Source organism: Otolemur garnettii, unplaced genomic scaffold, assembly GCF_000181295.1.
Source record: "Otolemur garnettii isolate 467f Iridium unplaced genomic scaffold, OtoGar3 scaffold00004, whole genome shotgun sequence".
NCBI classification, from domain to species: domain Eukaryota; kingdom Metazoa; phylum Chordata; class Mammalia; order Primates; family Galagidae; genus Otolemur; species Otolemur garnettii.
Window position 1 is genome coordinate 26,377,335 of NW_003852399.1, and position 12,873 is coordinate 26,390,207.

Sequence of the window (12,873 nt, forward strand, 5' to 3'; positions counted from 1 at the left end):
GTCGTTGAAGAACGCTGAAGCCAGCATTACTTAAAGGGCTATTCTTTGGTTAAGATTACATTTTATAAATGAGGAAAGCATTTTTTGTATACATTTAAATATAATCCCTCTCAGTTACATAACTAGAGAGAAGTACCAGTTTACTTGTTCATACACAGTCTTTCCACACCTGCCTTGTTTCAAAAACGATAAAAAATGAGTTATAAATACATAGAATGCAGCACCAGAAAAATTTAATCTGAAATTAGTGAGGAAAGGGGAACAGAGGATTTAAGCCAGGAGCAAGTTAAGCATATAAAGTATATCCTGTTAAATCTTATACACAAGCCGGAAGCTGACCACATATATGGCTATAAGCATTCTCACAGCCAAAGGAAATACTGTCAGTTCCACAATTAGGTATCCAGAAGACAAAAACAAATGTGGATAATAAACAAGGGAAACACAACCACACCAAGTGCTAAAACCAAAGAAAAAACTTCTTTTTCCCTAGATATTATCAGAGAGAGAGTAAATATAGCACAAGTTACATGGTTCTTTCTCACAAATCCCTTACTGTAGACCCAAAGCAGTGTATCAGAGAGAATTTATTAAGAAAATCTGAGGGCAAGAAAGAGCCATGGCAGAGAATTAGGGTCTAGAGAGCTAGGAAGGGGGTGTTTTGGGCACAATCCAGAGGCTAACACATCACAACAAGGCCTTGACAGGAGGCTAATTACCAGCATGACCATGTCTAACCCAGGAGCATTTCAGAGTGAAAGAGAGTACTACTAATAATTAAGCCCCACAGTGGGCATAAGCCATGACTGTCCTGGGCAAACACATGGTTACTCTAAGTCATTGTCCATCACCACTGACATCCTGCTCTCAGAGCAATCCATCACAGGGGACCTAGTGGGCCAAACTCATCCTGTCCAACAGGAAGTGAGTCTAACCAGCTTCACTTATAGGAGACTGGCCGGGTGGAAGGTTGGTGCATGTCACTAGCAGAGAATGGGCTTGCCTATAAGTCAGCCAAACAGAGAAGATAATCAAGAAAGACTAGAGGAAACAATTGGGAACCGTGGCCTAAGGATCCATCAGGAAAAGTTTAGGGGGGGAATGTCCAGAGAACGGGTGGGAGGGGGAATAAATCATGTTGCAGGTAATTACATAGGTCCCATGTAAAGGAAAGAAATAACCTTCCTTTCTCCTCAGCACTCTGTGATGGGCCCAGTGATCTAGTGGAAGAAAATGTCTTGAAATTAGGATGTTAACATAATGGCTGAAGCTCTTAAGCTGTGCTTCTCAAACTTTGGATATGGATTACCTGGATGGCTTGTTAAAACCTACAGTCCAGGGGGCGGCGACTATGGCTCAGTGAGTGGTTTTGTTGCAGTTTGGCTGGCCCCATATGCTGAGGGTGGCGGGTTCAAACCCAGCCCTGGCCAAACTGCAACAAAAAATAGCCAGGCGTTCTGGTGGGCGCCTGTGGTCCCAGCTATGCAGGAGGCTGAGGCAGGAGAATCAATCACCTAAGCCCAGGAGTTGGAGGTTGCTGTGAGCTGTATGACACTATGGCACTCTATTGAGGGCAACATAGTGAGAATCTGTCTCAAAAAAAAAGACTTTAAATATTCCTTCAGGGAATCTAACCTTCCTACAAGACAAAGCATCTTGGCTGGCCTCCATGAGTAGTACAGTGCTGGTTTCCCCTGTGGAAGGTGGGGGGTGGGATGGGGGTTGGGGTAGGCAAGATAGGTGAATGATCAGAGAAGATCAACCTTCAACCACCTGAAGGACTTATCTTTCAAGAGACCTAGGTCTTGATTTGGAAGAGAAAAGTCCTCTCCCCGAAATGTTCCCTACAATTAAGAGAACTTACCAAGCAGGGACACAGATGACTCCATTTTAAAACTCTTAGTTGGAATAACCCCACTCTAATGAGCTGCCTTTTACCTGGGAGAAGTAGCTAACATTTTCTGATGGCTTACTCTGCTCTGAGCCTAAATGTTATGTCTACATTTAGTCCTGAGAACAGGATGGCTTACTATGCTCTGAACCTAAACGTTATATCTACATTTAGTCTTGAGAACAATCACATGGGTAGGTATGTTTTATAGTTGAATACACTGTGCTGTACTTTTGGCCCTTGTATTAGACCAGGGGTGGAGAACCTGTGGCCTTAAGGCCACAGGTGGCCTTCTAGGTCCTTAAGTGCGGCCTTTTGACTGAACCCAAATTTTACAGAATAAATCTTTTTATTTTGTATTAATACATTCTTGTCTTTTATACTTATATTTTTAAAATGAACATATTTAAAATAGCAAAGAATAAAATAAGTTTCAACAAAATAATTCTGCCAGGTTGACCAACACAATTAGAACATTAGTAAACCATAGGCGCTAAACTGATAGCTGCTACACATTTATTTCTAACTTCCCTGACTTGGTGCTATTATCTACCACACTAGGCGGGTTGGCTAGAGGTTATGGGGGTTGAGTACACCAGTCTGTTATCAGCTTTTGACAATGGGGTTTCTGTTTCAAGTGGAAGGTGTGAATAGCTGCACAGCTGGATGGTATTTTTTAATTCTGTCTGCTTAATAGCCCATCGTGTCAATGATACTGAAGGAAGAAAACAGATTATTCTAGGAGGACTGGGAATTGCAATATTATCTTGTTGCTGTTAAAGATAAGATAATTTACTTGCTTTGTCATACTGCAATATGAACATTGAAGAAATTCAATGTTCATCAGCATTATAATGCTCAGACCAGAAATATTTTAAATTAGAGGGAGAAGCACAAAAGGTTGTATTGCAGAAATTAAAAGATGAAAGGTAAAAGCAAAGACAATTCTTTCAAGCAGCAATAAGATCTGCAAATAATGCCATTCAGCAATTTATAAAGTAGTTTATAAACTGGGGTGGGGTGGTGGGGGTGGTTGGGGTGGGGGTGGAAATGGAAGCCATTTGGTGATGTAGAAGTTGTGAAATAATGCATTGTTGAAGTGGTAGGATGCTCAGACCAGATAACTAATGTTTCAAAGTACAAACAACTGCCTCTTTCAAGGTGAACCACAACTCATCAGCTGCATGAATTAGCTTTCAACTTAACAGAACAACTTCATGCAATACTTGAAAAGGAAATAAATACATTATTCAATTGCTTTAGATGAATCAGCTGATACTATGGACTCAGTGCAGGTTTTATACTTCATTTGGGTCATAACAGAAGATTTTCTTTGCTTTGAAGAGTTACCCACTTCGCTCACTCCTGTGAACCGAACACAGGAATTAATACCTTCAAATACATGCAAGATAAATGTTTAAAATTGGACTGCATTTGGTAAATTTAGTGAGTGTATGTACAGATGGTACACCTTCCGTGACAGGGAAACATCAAGTGCTTATTGCACAGACCAAAAAAGTATTAATAGATCTAGATAATCTTACTTCTTTTCATTGTGTCTTGCATCAGCTATATCTCAGGACTCAAGCTACTGTTTTAAGTGACCCTTTGCAACAAGTTATAAGTATTGTTACCTATATTCATGCAAACACAACATGGCATCCTCCTCTTTGTAATAGGCTAAAGTTTAATGAGGAGGGATTCAGCGTGGATTTGCCAATATCCTTCTAAAGTCACTGGCTATGGCAGGGACTGGTGTTAGCCAAAGTTTTAGCTCTGTGAGAACATACAGTTAAATTTTATGAAGAACAAAATTAGCAATGTGAATTATTGAAAGATTTCTGTAGGAATGCAGTATTTCTGTGGGATATCATGTCAAACCAAAATGACTATTTCTTTGCAAGGCAAAATTAAGTCTATATATATGATGTGTGGCAACAAACCCAAGCATTTCAAAAAAAGCTCTTTTTTCAAAACTCTTCTTCAAAAGAATATTTTGATGAACATTTTGCACAGCTAGCAAAGGTCACTGATGAGCAGGATAACATCTGTGAATTATTTGACAAATACACAGCTGTTATAGACCTAATAATTGGAGAGTACAATGAAAAGTTGACTTCATTGTCTTAAGAATCATGACAATCAAGTTAGCATTTCAGCTTCACCTAGTTGATGTCACCAACGTGCCCAAAGAACTACAGATGGAATTGAGCTCTCTCTCAGTAGATGACATTTTAAAGCCACTGTTTGGTGCTAAGAAAGATCCAGTTAAAATATGGAAAAATACAGAATACCCAAGCCTTTCGCAATATGCTCAAAAAATGCTTTCTTGCTTTTCAACCCCTTATTGCTACAAATCTAGTCTCCTACCTAACCCAAATCAAGATGCCCTTAAAGTCTTTTTCATTGCTGTTTTCTCAGTTCCTATAACAGCAAACACCCCCAGCACAGGAAGCACTCAAATATTTATTGAATTAATGATGAATAAATTAAAACAAAATAAGGAAATAAAGGAGAATGCTGCTAAAATTAAGGCACCTGGGGCCAATTAGGCTTCTATCATAATCCAGTGAGAAACGACGAGGCCCTAGCAGTAACATTCAACCTTGGCTGTGCATTGGAATCACCTGGGGATTTTTTAAAAAATAATGAAGCTTGAACCCTATCCTCAGATTCTGATTCATTTGGTAGATGCAGCCTTGACATCAGAATTTAAGCTCCTCAGAGGTTTCTAATATACAACCAAAATTAAAAACACTCCCGTAAAGGCAGAGGAGTGCATAGAAGAGAGAGCACAGGGATATTTAGGGGCATAATCCATAGCATTGGGTGGTTAATTATGAATAGGAAATGACAGAAATGAGGTTGACTGAAAAGAATTCTAGATGTTCTTAGGCCTGGGTGAATGAAAGAAGCAAGCTTCGAGGAAAAAATAAAAAATTCTATCTTGGACAGCCTGAGTTTGAGGTGCCTGTGGAGATTTGAGTGGGGATGTTAAATAGGCATTTGATTCTTAACAGATTTATGTTGGCCTTGTGAAAAGTAGGAAATTTCTGTACCATTTAGGAAGATGAGAAAACCAGAAGAAGCATCTATGGAAACTATGACAAGTGTTCAGAGGGCAAGACCATTCTTATTCTGCACAACTTTTTTTTTTTTTTGAGACAAAGTCTCATTATGTCCCCCTCGGTAGAGTACCATGGTATCACAGCTCACAGCAATCTTAAACTCTTGGGCTTAAGCGATTCTCTTGCCTCAGCCTCCCAAGTAGCTGGGACCACAAGTACTACCACAATGCCCTTTTTTTTTTTTTTTTGCAGTTGTCATTGTTGTTTAGCAGGCCTGGGCTGGGTACGAACCTGCCAACCCCAGTGTATGTGGCCAGCGCCCTAACCACTGAACTGTGGGCGCAGAGCCTGCACAACTTCTTTACTCAAAATCCCCTTCCAAGCCAATGCCCCATCTGTGCTGAAATATTAACATGTTGATATATTTTTAAGAAGGATTATATTATGTATGGATACTGTTCCACAAATCCATTTAACTTACTATTCTGGCACTATCTGTAGGCTTAAAGTATCCTGCTGGCAGGTTTCAAGTAGCATTTATACGTATACATAGCAGCTTTAAAGCTTCCTATAAATGAAAATTAAACATACCCACAATTACTTCCTTTAGGATTGCTGGTTAAAGATACTTAGACCTAAACTGCCTGACTTGTTCAATTTGCTAATTTGTAAACATTTACTGGGTTACCAAAGATACCAAGTACAGTTTGAAAGACCATGGCTCCCTGGTTTCTAATTTAAATTGGACAGACACACTAAAACAAGGATTGAGAGGCTGATATATTTAGGTAAGTAACAGATGGCCAATGGACATTCTGTCCAGCATCTATCACATGCGTTACTCAGTATTCCACGGAAGAGTAATCTAAATTTTGAAAAGAAAAACTAGGAGGAAATAAACCAGGCCCAGACTGAATTTGTTTATTTAACTAATGACTGATACCTAGTCTCGCATAGGTCAAACAATTCAAAGGCGGTTATGACTGTCTTAAAAGATAGGCGGGATGGGAAAAAAACTGGATTGAAGTAATTCAGAATGTATAGAAATCAATAAAGATTAAAGTAGAAATTGCGCATACATAAATGACTTGGTGAAATAACAAAAGAGTAGGGTGTTATTATGTATAAGTGCTGCTCCGAGTAGCCTGTGAGAAAAGACTGAGGTCCACTAAAACCAAAAGAGAGCTCTGCCACTCTCCGGAAAAGGACATTTGCTCGCCGAGAGCAGGCGAGAGCTGCAACATCCCGGCCCTTCTCTCTAGGATGGCCGATCAAGCAGGTGAACAGTAAGAACACAAAGGAATGAATGCCGCACGAATGTCCCCAAGTCGGCTTCTCCCTCCACCTCCGGCGCAGCTCCAGCCACCCCCACCTGTCCATGGAGGGGACACTCTCGGGGCCACGGAGAGGCGGGCAGGGAGAACACCTGCCTCGCAACCCAGCCTGCCCAGGGCGAAGTCCTGCGGCCGAGAGAGGCAGCTGACTGCCCCGTGCCTGGGACAGCCTCGGGGGCAGCGATCGGGAGCACCCAGGGGAGGCGCTGGGCGAACGTGCGCCTTAGAACAACCGCGTCCCAGAGACGCCCGCGGCTGGACCGGTGGGCGTGACGCCATGACGCAAGGCACGCGGGAGGAGCGCCGGGGCGGGGCGGGGCGGGGAGGCCGGGGGCGGGAGGAAGGGGTGGGAGGAGGAGGCGGGGAAAGTGGAGGCTAAGGGAGGGGGAGAATGGCAGTTGCGGCGCTGGTTCCCCGGAGCAGCCGTCGGGCCACAAGTGTGGAGGAGGAGTTCAGGAAAGCGGCCGTCGGGACCCCTCCCTTCAGTTCTCTCCGCCCCAGCTGAGCGGCGCCCGGTCGGGTCTGACGGACCCTCCCCGTATTTCCAACGCCTTCTGTCGCCTCTGCTGGGAGATGGGCCTGCTAGTCCGCCACCCTGCGCCGCTGCCGCTCTGAGGAGCTAAAGGTACGGGCGGGCACCAGAGGAGGTTATGCGCGGGACTGGAGGGCAGGGCGGCTCCGGTTTGTGACCGCCGGAGCTCTGGCCGGGCCACTGCCCTCGCGCCGCTCCCCGGGACGGAAATGGGTTCGGAAGTGTTGTGGGAAGGGCGCCCCCTCCCGTGCCCGGCGCCGGACCGGGGTCGACTCTGGGGTTCAGGCCTCTGGCTGGTTCCGGGTCCCCCACCCGGCCCCGGGCGGGCGCCTCCTGGGCCGCACAGGCCGAGACGGAGCGTGGGATCCGCCCTGAGCCCGTCCTGGCCCGGGCATCGGTAGACCCAGGGGCCAGCCCGGCGCTACTGTGATGGACCGAGGCGGCGCTTCCCTCCAGCACTCTCCGGCCTTTGAAGCAGGGGAGACCTGGGGGCGGCTGCCGCGGGGAGGGGAGGGAGCGGAGAGCATTCCAGACGTGTTAAATCGGCCCTAACGGGACAGATTTCCGGGCCTCGGTGCAAGTGCGGGGACGTCGCCCCCCAACCCTTGGTACCTGGGGCCCTAGATTATGGGAGACAGGTACCGGGGAAGGTTCCCCCGGGGCTACTACCACGCCCTTCAAAAGCAAAAATTACACACAACGAAAAATGATGTAGTCTTGGGGTAAAAAGTGTGTGTTAATAGGGTTCTTCCCGGATTGTCTGCTCCGTGCTAAACCTTCAGGGTGTTCCCAGCCTCCCCCAGCAAGTACTGCCACTACTTTACTTTTCCAGTTTTTCCTGTCATCTCGGTTCTAGTCTGCCGTTACTCCCCCCACCCCCCATTTCCATTAATGGGAAGACGAAAAAGAAGTTTAGAGTTCATTAACCCCGCGACAGAGCAGTAAATAAGAGCGAAGAGCGTGGTTAAGGCTATATATGGGAGAGAGAAAGGTTTGATTTTTTTCCCATTGGCCTTTGGAGGTAGAAATAAACAAAAGTTGCGTACTCTACTTAATATTTACTATTCAAAACGTTGCAGAATGTTCTGTTAGGTTGACGTTGGAGAGGACAGCGTTTAAGTGCCGCTACAATTTTGAAAGCTAGGTGTTGGCTGGAAATGGTAGTTTTAAATGTTAGTAAACAGTGGAGGCATAAATCCTTTACCTTGACGTTTATGATCTTTTTTTTTTTTTTAAGAACATGGCTGTCTCTTTATTTTTATTTTTTTGTTTTGCTTCTTTTCATTGACCCTCTTGGTTGTATGAAGTCTGACAGTATGCCTAAATTTTATTTTCAGTTTTGCCTTTAACCATTTTAATGCACATCTTACCACTTCTGTTTATACCATGACCGTATTTGCATGTTTATATTTCTTTAATACAGAACAGTCTGAATTGAGTTGAAATGTAACTACATTTCTGTTTAGAAAATGGCGATGATCTTATTTTCAAATGTTCTTTCCTTGCTCAATTCTGTGGTAAGGATTTGGAATTAAGCATTGGGACTTAAACCAGATTGTGAAGGAGAAAAAACCCACTTTTTAAATTTGTTAGTTTAATGTTCTGCCTCTTAATGTTCACTATTTTTTATTATTGTATACAATTTAACCGAAGTTTAAATTTCATGCATCCATGGAAAATGTTTTAATGTCATCGTAAGGTGTCTGAGGAAAAAATGGAATTTGGTAGTGAACATTAGTGTACTTTTTTAATATCTCAGGCTTCCAAGATAACTCCAGTAAGAATAATTTTTAAAATGGCAACATTGTTTTAGGAGCAGAGACAACCCAATTCTTACTATCCATATAGTACCTACTTGAAATATTGTTGTCTCATTTAGGCATGTGTCAGTTGATCATTAGAGTTAATATAAAGAACTGTCCATTATACTATTGTCTAGGGTGTTTGAATGTATTTTTTAAATACTGGCGATAATTTGTTGAATTTTTGATGTACTTTTACTTAACTAAATAAAACTATATTATTAATACTTAACTAACATGGGAGAGGCACTAAGATTAATATTGTTTTGAAAGATATTTTAATATCTTAGTGGAAAATAAATGCACTTCCCAAATTTGAACATAGGTGAAGTCATAAGGCAATATTTTTGCAGTTATAAATGTAAGACACTTGGGGTCACTGCTCTTAATGGGATTGGATTAAGGATGTTAATTTGTTATGAGATTATTAGATAGAATTAAATATGAACAAGTAAAGGCAAACTTTTATTTGACCGTTTGAAAGAACCTCTATATTATGACAGGTTCCGATTTTATCTTAAACATTTATTTAGATTTATTAATTTTTTCTTTTCTAATTATTCCTCCTCCTCCCACACTTTTTTTTTTAAATCTGGGGGCACTGAGGATTAAGAAATATACTTTACTGAAATTTCCAAGAGTGGCAAAACAGCAAAATATCTGATGACATCTAAAAGTCCTTAGTCAAGTTCTGGATGCAGAGTAAACTGAAAAAAAATTTTGTTACATTTGCACTTGAAATGTTTACTTACATCTTCTCAGGTTCTGTAGGAAATCATAGGGAATTGTTACTTGTTTTTCTGATGCTACTAAGTGACGATTATCAAATACGGACTATTATATTAAGCTTATGCTCTTTTATCTTTTTTTATTGTTTAGGCCAGGATTAGGCCACCTTGGGCTGAAGGCCAAAGTAAAGCTGAATTTCTAAAATTATATTTGCTTGCATATTGCACTGCACTGTATTTGGCAATCTAGCATATCGTAGGAAAATAGTAGTTTAATGATTGTCTAAAGGGACCCATGATCTTTCTTATATGGAGTACTTTGGCTTAAAGGCTCAGGTTTGACTCTTGTTTAGAAATGTGTTAATCTGATTACTTGTGGAAAATAGCTAATTTTCTTTACTTAATAATTTTTTTCCACCTAAGTAATTATTCTTTTTCTTTTTTTAAATTGAAGTCATAAGATGTCAGTTCTTCATTAGCTGACAGAAGACATAACATCGAAACAACACATGTGCATAATCATACCTGCACAGCTAAAGACTGAAGGATAATATTCCTTTCCTAAACACATCTGTACTTCATATGGTGGTTGACGTTAACCAAAAAAGGCATTGAAGTCATTTTGGGTACTTCATTTGTTTTTCAATAAATATCATATGTTAGTGAGACTTTATGTATTAAAGTGGAAGAAATTAGCACCTTTTGATAAAGTAGGGTTTGTTTGTATTGCTCTCTTTGTCACTGCTAAGAACACCTGAAGAATTATTTTTATTGGTAACATTTTTTGGAAAGCTATGCCATTAGCCTTAAAACCTTTATATAGTTGGGCGGCTCCTGTGGCTCAAAGGAGTAGGGCGCCGGCCCCATATGTTGGAGGTGGCGGGTTCAAACCCAGCCAGGGCCAAAAACTGCAAAAAAAAAACCTTTATATAGTCTAGTCCTATCAAAGTTTTCTAGCATTTTATTTAAAAAATTATTAGAGAATTACTACTTGTTAATGTGTTTTAAAGTCCTGTTTGGGAAGATTTTGTTATGTGAAAGTCTGAATAGGAGTTGTTTTCGTCCTCATATAGGTTTGTGCATTGAATGATGAAGCAAAACCCAACTCAGAAATTACCCTGATTTGTTTAGGCCCAAAAGAAACATCAAAACTCAATCTTTGCTTCAAAAAACTGAGAGTTTGCCCCATAAATTTATGTACACTTAACATTTTTAACCTCTTTCCTACACTGGAGACCACTGAGCATAAAAATAGCCCTGTTATAATGTGAATAACAGGCAGATTGCCATTTAAAGAGATTCTCTAGGGGAGATGAGCCTTAAGGAGAAAGCTAGACTAGTTAGAAGAAAGGAGCATGAAACCAAGAGACCCTGTTGGAAATGTGATAGTATTAGGCTTCCAGATAAATAGTGTGTAACAGCAATCCCCAACCTTTTCTGGCACTAGGGACCAATTTTATGGGACACAGTTTTTACCATGGGGGTGGAGGATATGTGGAGGGGTGGAGGCAGAGCTCAGGCAGTGATGGGAGGATGGGGAATAGCTGTAAATACTGATGAAGCTTTGCTTGCTCACTCTCCCTCCACCCCTATTCTGTACTGTGTAGCCCAGTTCCTAAGTTTCATGGAAGACAGTTTTCCACGGAGGGAGGTCAGGGGGTAGGGGGGAGGCAGAGCTGTGACCAGGCTCCTAATAGGTCCCAGCCCCGGGGGTTGAGGAATGCAGCTATATAGTATATTAACATAAATATTGTGTCACAAAAATGCTGACATTAGTATGTGTCTATTGATTTAGATTTTGTGAATTCTAAGTCATATTGGCATTTGCTCCCCCAAATGGTAAAATATTCTAAATTAAATCATTCGTATAAGATAATAAGATAATGTATATGAACTATGTAGTGGAAGTATAAGAGATAATAATGTAGGCTCAGTGATGGCAAGGACCATTTTGTTTGCTCACTCTTAGTCTCAGCACTTAGCATAAAACCTGACAGGAATAGATGTTGAATGAGTAAGTATTTGCTAACTGAATAAAAGTATCTATAATGTAAGGTATTTATTTCATAACTTTCTCAACAACAGCACTGTCTAGTAGAAATATAATGTGAGCCACAAACATAATTTAAGATTTTCTAGTACCACATTAAAAATGTAAAAGGAAACAGGGAAAATTAATTTTCGTAATATTAATTAAATTAATTAATTTAATTAAATTTCATAATATTAATTGTTTATATAACCCAAAATATTTTGACATGTATGTACATTCTCTTTCTCTTTTTTTGTTTTTGTAGTTTTGGCCAGGGCCGGTCTTGAACCCGCCACCCCTGGTATATGGGGCCGGCGCCCTACTCCTTGAGCCACAGGTGCCACCCTGTACACTCTCTTTTATTCATACTGAACAGTGTAGCTCTAGGGGCACTTTGTGTGACATGTTCCTTTCCATAGAAATTCTTTTGTCTTTTTTATCTTTTTAGTAGTCTTTTTCTAACTGATTGACATATCTTTTGAGGCCAAATACAGAATTGCATATGCCATAGAATTGGAATTATTGAGTTAAACTGAAAGTCAGGGTATCTGTGTTCTCTGCTCTTAGTTTTACATGTCTTCTAAAATGACTTTGCTGCTCTCTTTCTAGTCTATAAAATGAGGATGAATGCACTATTATCTGTTTCGTTAGATCAATATAAATTATGCCTTTGCAATACTCTGAACTATTCAGACAAGACTTAACAAGAGAGAACTTTTGATTGTAAGTAACTTGTCATAGCAAGGCTGGGTATATAAACGAAAGAAGTTCCCATGAGATTGTTGTGTATGGAGTGTGCTGTTACCTCCCACATTGGAATCAGTTACAATGAATACATCAATATAAGATGCTCTTGTAGCATATAGAATCCAGAAAAGTGACTAGATTGGTTTGACCACCACATTTTAAACCTCTAATCTATGTAAATGTTGCCTGAACTAATCTGTTTTCCAGTTTTTGTCTGTAGTAGAATAAGTAGGACTTCTTAGATAGGTACCCTTGAATCAAAATCATGAAATAAGGTCCTTTGGGAGGAGGGGGACTGGTAAGTATTATGAGTGGGTAAGTGGAAAAGTAAAATAACATTTACAAAAGCCTGTCATCTTAGGGCAGTGGTTTTCAACCTGTGTGTCATGACCCACAGGAACTGTATTAAAGGGTTGCAACATTAGGAAGATTGAGAACCCCTGTGTTAGGATATGTGATGTATTTTGCACAGTGACTGTTAACTCTTTTATCCAAACCAAGGGTGGCAGTGATTACCTGGTAAGCAGTTGAGAGACTTCTGGTAATATATATAGCCATGTCAAATAGATATCTCCTTATAGCTAGGCACTTTAATTTTAAAACATTAAATATCCTTTGGCCTTTCTTTCTTTTCTTTTTTGAGACAGAGTCTCAAACTGTCACCCTGGGTAGAGTGCTGTGGCATCACCACTCACAGCAACCTCAAACTCTTGGGCTTAAGAGATTCTCTTGCCGGCTC

The 12,873-nt window shown here is 40.9% G+C and overlaps 1 protein-coding gene across 1 annotated transcript in view; it reads left to right on the top strand.

Annotated features, from left to right (window-relative positions):
• Positions 1-6,618: 6,618 nt before the first annotated feature.
• RNF19A (ring finger protein 19A, RBR E3 ubiquitin protein ligase) overlaps positions 6,619-12,873 on the top strand; it is a 53,354-nt gene continuing 47,099 nt past the window's right edge. The window contains exon 1 of the mRNA XM_003782444.3: positions 6,619-6,918. The gene's annotated coding sequence lies outside the window, so the exon portion shown is untranslated. The remainder of the gene's footprint in view (positions 6,919-12,873) is intronic.